The sequence below is a fragment of the Nannobrachium achirus genome (assembly GCF_963921795.1).
Source record: "Nannobrachium achirus genome assembly, chromosome: 16".
Taxonomy (NCBI): domain Eukaryota; kingdom Metazoa; phylum Chordata; class Actinopteri; order Myctophiformes; family Myctophidae; genus Nannobrachium; species Nannobrachium achirus.
Window position 1 is genome coordinate 34,605,019 of NC_137823.1, and position 7,500 is coordinate 34,612,518.

At 40.7% G+C, this 7,500-nt stretch overlaps 1 protein-coding gene across 1 annotated transcript in view; it reads right to left on the reverse strand.

Annotated features, from left to right (window-relative positions):
• Positions 1-7,500, reverse strand: part of runx2b (RUNX family transcription factor 2b) — a gene marked incomplete at both ends in the record, with an annotated part of 75,551 nt that overhangs the window by 67,701 nt on the left and 350 nt on the right.

Sequence of the window (7,500 nt, forward strand, 5' to 3'; positions counted from 1 at the left end):
GGAAAAAGAGCACACTAAGTACAGAGTGAAAGGTCAAGTTAATTAAGTATTGACAGTGCTAGTGTTAAATATCTGAAAACACAAATTGACATGAATCCAACATACACTGTCAAACAATGAAACTATATGGAATCTATGAAAAGGTTGTGGGGGTCCCTGCTTAATCTCTCTCTCAACTAAGGGGTCTTTGGCCTGAAAATGTTGAAGCAGTTTAAAAGAATGGTACACAACTCTGTTTCAACTCAGTTCTATCAGTTTCTGCTTAAAAGTCCCAAAATGTGTTCTGTTCATCTCCCATCTGATTTTACATACCGAAGCAAACCAGTGGTGGAAGGTAATCATAACCAAGTACATTTACTTACTGTACCTAAGTACAATTTTGAGGTTCTTTTACTTTTACTGGAGAAGTTCGAAATTTCCAATACTTTTACTTCTACTCCACTACATCTCAGAGACAAATGTTGTACTTTTACTCCACTACAATTATTTCAAAACTTTAGAAACAAGTTACTTTGTAGATTTTGATTATTATTACAAAACATGCATTAACCGCTTTATCCCTATACTTCAGCTGAAAATAGCCGTTCTACAAGCCCACAACGCGTCACAAAGCAACATGTTGTGAGCACCTCTAAATAGAATATAAAGCGGATGGCCAAAACGGGAGAAAAATGCATAATTGGGAGAACATTAGATGCACTGGACTGACAGAAGGGATGGGACGATAAACGATATTATCGTTTATCGTGATAAAAAACACTCACGATAATCGTATCGTGGTGATTCAATTTATCGTGATATCGTCCTCCGTCATGCACTGGGATCAGTTCACCTTTTATTTGCCGAGCTGCATATCCGGTACCACTTAAACCCTCTATAATTGTTAAAAGGTACTTATAATATACGTACTCGATACAGTCTTTTTTTCACTCTCTATCAAATGTCTTTGCCAAAAAATAGCCGATCTACAAGCTCACAACGCGCCACAATGCGTCACAACGTGACGCGTTGTGAGCTTGTAGATCTGCTATTTTTGGTCAAATGTTCCGCCCCAGCATAATGGATTTTGATTATCGCGATAATATCGTAAATCGCGATTTCTTTTGTCACAATAATCGTGATATGAAATGTTGGTATCGTCCCATCCCTGCTGGACAGAAGCGTAGCTGTGTGTGAGGTAGGTAGTGTATACGACTCAGGGATATAACACTGGTGTTCTGTTTCATTATGGGGGAATGGCTTCCAAGATAGACCAATTTTCAAAGTGTTAGGTGGTTACTTCCTCTCCAAGGACTTATATCGGATCACTGTAATTCACCCAGCGTGATGCAACGGCAAATGGATGAAGGGCTGCGAGGCTCTTGTAAAGTGTGAAAATAGCACAGCAAAGCATTAAAACGTCTCACAGGCTAATGCAACTGGCATTAAAGCTACTCAGTAATTATGGTGTATTAAAAAATCAGGGACCACGTCAAAGTTTGTAGGAGTATCGTTATAATTATTATTTGGAGTACAGTTTTGTGAAAGTGACTTTGATTTGAATAAAAAGGTACTGTTCGGTTTGGCGCTAGTTTTTGTTTGAGTTAAAGGAGGACTTTGCCACTTTTGCCTATCTTCATATAATAGGTCCTCACTAATGTTCATAATAAAATTGCAAAAGAATTATTATTGCGAAAACAAAAGCTTCCACTTTAACATTGCAACTTTTCAGGAATAGAAAGCCTGCATTTTCTATTAGCTTGGATTCCCCATTGATGATGTCACAAGACTATGGATTTAAGTAAGTAAATTTATTTTTTGCAATTTTATTATGAACATTAGTGAGGACTTATTATATGAAGACAGGTTGAAAAATGGTGAAGTAATCCTTTAAGCAACAGGCATAGATGGTTCACATTAACACAAGAAGAGAGAGCTATACTGTAAAACATGTAGAGATTATTATAACTTAATAATAAGATAGTTCTTAATCTTGGGTATGATCTGGCAAATCAAACTTCACAGTAAGGTTCGTGGTAGCAATTGGCATCCCCATTGTAACATTGTGATTCATCAACCAGCAAGCATGTGGATGGTAGCTACTGTACATAAATAATATAGCTACACACAGCCGTGCCTTGGGGTGTATTTACTTTGTACTCTCTGTTTGCTGTTGCAGTCTTCACGTTGAAGGGGAGACGCGTAATCTCACCCTGTTGTTGTAAGTCCTCTCTTTTGCTCTCCCACAATAACTTCAATAACTCCTGCATGCTTTGTTTGGCATGATGAGACACGGAGAACGAGTGTGAATCAATGGCTGGGAGGCGGCGGCTGAGTGATCTGGAGATGACAACAAAGCACGTCAGACATCAGTCTAGGGCAGGGGTTTTCAAAGTGGGTGACGGGGGGGGGGGGGGGGGGGGGGGGCCGCGACGGCAGTCCAGGGGTGCCGCGAGATCATTTGATAATATTTTGAATTTATTTGGACACTTGAAAAAACATTTTAAACAAATTTATTTTCAGTCCGTTCTAACCAAAATGCCTATTATCTCAACGTTTTCCTCGCAACATAATCACTAAAATATCGTCACTGTCGGGCAGCAACCTCATTTTTTAGATGATAAATAGAAATCAAAAGGTTTTGGACATACAAGTTTCCACCCGACAACGACGATATGCTACAAATATAAGGTGCTGGGAGTGAAAATTATAATGTAGGGGTGCCTCGGATTCAAAAAAATAGTTATGGGGTGCCCTGAGACAAAAAAGTTTGGGAACCCCTGGTCTAGGGGATGAACACATCTCGAACACATCTCTGTACTGTAGCTGCCTGGGGAACGAACAACAGCATTCCCTGTCCTTTATGCTTCTGGAGCGCTTGTGAGACACCGATTCATTATGGTCCTGGATGTATTGTAACACAGCCATGGTGGTGTGTGTTCTTTCTAATCCAGGGGTTCTTCTCAAACCTTTTTAGGCCTTGACCCCCAAAATAAACATGTATGAACTTGGGACCCCCACCCTGACAAGCACTTGGAATTGCAGGTATTGCATTTAATGTGACTCGGTTCCACAGATAAATATTGTGAAAATAGCAGATCTACATGCTCACAACGCCTCGCGGTGCGAGGCGTTGTGAGCATGTAGATCTGCTATTTTCACAATGTTCGCCTCTTGCTTTCTTAATATTTGACAGTTTGGCCGGTTTGGTATTAAAACGGTCTTGAGAATCCTTAAATTGACACTTTATAAATGTGCAGATATCCTGTATACACCTATGTTGGTTTGTTTACCATTCAGTGAGACATTTATTTTTACATTAAGCTAATCATCTGGGGACCCCACAAAATAATTTGGGGTCCCGACCCCAAGAACCACTGTATCTAATAAGTCAGTTTTTCAGTATTCAGTAGTCAGGCAGTTTCTCAACAGGTAGACTGGCTGTTCTTCCCCATCCTTTTATAAATAACGATGAAAGGTGAAATAGATGATAGGTGCAATATGTAAAAAAGAAAACCAGGGTAAATGTCCTTTTTAAAGAAGTTACCTAATTATAGACATGCAAGCATTCACACACAAAAAAAACACTTGCAAACACACAAACAAACAAAAACACACTCTCCACAATTTTCACAACATTTACCGGTATAGCAAGCAACGTTTCGTGCCATTGCAGTCACAGGTTACAGTGTTCCTATTCCACACAAACACACATTTACATTTTAATAACTGCCTAAGGCCACATTTAGGGTCACAAGCAACCTACCGCACCACCCACCCACAGCTACCATAGACAACCGAGAATACAGACGAATTAATCTATATCTCATGAACAGTCTACACCTCCGTGATTACCTCCAGCCTCGAGTCAGAGTAACGTAAACCGCTGGCACTAAGAGGTTCTAATACGCATGGAGCCTCCACCAAACAATCACACACACAGACACAATTTTGCTCCATCAATGAGCCTGGCTAGGATTGAATAACATGTATGCCTCAGAGGTACAATTAAGCGCTGCTAAATGGGGTTCCTTTGAGCTTGGGGTTAAGGAGGAGAGTCTTCCCCGCACAGTAGCAAGCCAGTGAACCCCCCAACCCCCCGAAACGCAGACTACTTTTTCTTTTTTTGGTCAAATTACCTATTGATGATGACTGGGGCTTCATGTCTCTCCTAGGCCGGGGGAGCAGGGGCTTGGGGTGGGAACGGAGAGGAGAGGAGAGGGGAGGGAAGGAGGATTTTGTCTGGTTGGCTTTTTAAGATGTCTCCTCGCGTCTCCGAGACGCAGGCCCTGTGGTTAGATCTGAAGGCAGCGCTTATGCAACAGAAGCCGCCTTTCTCAAGTACATATAGGGTTTCCCTGCAAATTATTGGGAGATTTTCTTTTTGGTGCTGGGGTGGGGGGTTGGGGAACTTTTCCGCCCCCGAGTCTTTCTGATATTTGCCCACGTCGTCCAAGCTCTCTTTTGATGATCTCAGAGTTCGTCTGTGTAAGCTTGTTTTCTTTCTCAGATTTGTTTTTATATTTCTCTTGCATGCACAACTTCACTAAATGATAATTGCTCCCATGACTTAATTGTCTACATGTAATTAAGTTTGTAATATAGTAAATAGGCACTAAAGTGTTCCCCGGAGAGGCATGGTGGTTGGTTGGGTGCCACACATGTTGAAGATTATTCCGCCCTCTCTCCATCTGCCAGTGTGAGAAGTTATAAAAAATGTATTCGAGGCAATTAAATCCAAATTGCTTGATGTAAATGCCAAGACAAATTTTAATGAGGCCTTTTCTCAATAGGAGTGTTTGCCCTCTCTCTCTCTCTCTCTTTCCCTCCATCTCTCTCTCTCTCTCTCTCTCTCTCTCTCTCTCTCTGTCTCTCTCTCCACTGCTTGATTTATCACTGGGAATGTACACTCAGGCCTAAATTAAAAATGTCCCTCAAAACACAGACCGCGGGAATTGGAGTTGAGCTGCTTTGTAAGCAGCAAAACAATATTCTCTAACCGGCGATCTCCTTCGGCTGCTGGGAAACAAGGTACACAAAAAAACAAGAAGCACTCCAAAAACCAAAACAAAAATCAACAAAGCATGACCTGACCTTAAGTTAAACCAGCTTTTTATTGTAATAGGGGGAAAAAATATATATAAATTGTAGGAGAAACAACAATGAACTGAATTAAATTCAGCCCGTGTAATTCAAGCGGCACAGATAAAACTCTGCACGTTCTGGTGGCTTTCTTAAGACTTAAATCTGACTTTGTATTTAAATCCAATTTTAATAAAACTCAATCAAACGTAACTCGGTAAATCTCTCGGCCAATCTCAATACCTCCGCTGACCAAAAGGAAAATATAAAAGTCAAGGTTGCCAAGGTTAGCGGATCCCCGCGTTCTACGGTATCTCAAAACATAAACAGAAGAGGAATTACAGAGGTCTTGTAAAAATGTGAGAGTACGGACATTCGTAAAGGGCTCAACAGAATGGGTTTTAATCGCCTTAAGAGACCTGACAGCCAGATCTTTCTCAACCGAGACAGCTTCAGTTTCTAACATGGATTCATCATCGTCGGTGGTTATCACAATGCCGATCGGCAACACATTGATCATTCGTCACCTTGTCTCCCAGGCATAATCTCCCATCCTGAGCATTGCCACACATCTGCGTCTATAGTACCTCTCTTCCTCTTGCCTTGTACTACAGCATGCTTTCAATTTCCTGCGGCACCGGTCCTCTCCGTGTTCTCCCGCGGTCCGACCCCGAGAGACGCACCGGGGGGTCAGAGGTTAACGTGGTAATAGGCGGTGGTGATTGGTAGTAGCTCTCCCTCCCCTTGGCTTTCAGAGTGCATTAGGCGGGCCGCGCTTCTGTAAGAGCCGGGGAGGCGAGCCCAGTGCAGCTGTGTGCCTGACCACGGAGCAGCAGTTTCTTAAAAAACATCTTTTAAACATTTGATTTGGACAGAGGAGCGGAGGATATGGACCGGAGTGCGAGGGGAATCTATTAAATTGAGCACCTCTCTCTCTCTCTCTCACACACACACATACAGTATATATCGTACATACACATACACGGACGCATACACACACACGCACACACACACACGCACACACACACACACACACACACACACACACACACACACACACACACACACACACACACACACACACACACACACACACACACACACACACACACACACACACACACACACACACACACACACACACACTCTCTCTCTCTCTCTCTCTCTCTCTCTCGCTCTCTGTCTAAGAATGATGAAGGAACCAAAATGTTTCTATAGGAATTTAGAAGAAGTCTGTCTGGTAAATGTAAAAGCAGCTTTTATTCATTGTGGTGATTTGGTGTATGGATGATCAAATTAGCCAGTGTAAATAAGTTGTCACAATAGAATATACCAGACCTAAAACTGGGTTGTACTGGGATGTGCAGTATATATATATATATATATATATATATATATATATATATATATATATATATATATATATATATATATATATATAATATATATATACATACAGTATATTATATATATAGCTACTGTTCAAAGATCTTGAAGCAATTACACCCTTACTTTCAGCAGGATTCACTTGGTGTGCCAAATAGTAGCAGGACCTTGAAAATGGGCTCTGTGAAATATGTGGCAAAAGCTTAAAGTGATGTAAATGTATATTGTATATAAATTGAATAATAATACTAATAATAAATCCTTATATGAGTGAAATATGTGTTGGTGTTCTAAGAAAGCTTTACCCAAAAATTATTTCATTGATTTAAAACTCAAACTCATTAAAAATATAATTTCTGTGCCACCCATATAGTTCATCATCAATATGTATGCACATTTCAAAGCTACAGATAATATGTATCTGTTTGTGAGTTGTTAATATCAAACTTTTATAGATATCTTTTTACTTTTACCAAACTGCTACATTTTACTATAAAAGTGTTTATACTCTATGACTTTGACTTAAATGAGAAAAACTAAATTTCCACATTCTGTGACATCTCGTTTCTCGAATAAGGAGCCATGCCTGTGGACATTTTTACTTTATTGATGATAATTGTTCTTAGTGGTTTCTAAAAATGGTAGAAATTCATCAGCGCTCAGCGAGAGCGGCCTGTACGGTATGGACAAGTTCAGCAAGTTCTTGAAGTTCAGTTGGACCTTCTGTGGGCTGACTAATCAATACTCCCGGCCTACGCACTTAGACCCAACACAGACACCCAACACAAGCTCTTGGGGCCAAACAACCCTCTAATCCCACATCTTGTTCCAATGCTCCAACTGTAAACTGTGTTGTACTGCGACTGTTTACGTTTGTCAGAAATATCACCCGTGCTTTTGTTTTCGGTTCCGCAATGGCATCGCTTTGTAAATGCAGGGCTGTGTTGCACAACATGTCATCTACCCTTCTCAGAAATATTTATAAACAATACGCAAAGTAAATACTGGGATCTCTAAATGCGGAGAGAACTTTTTTTTCCCCTTTCTAGATTC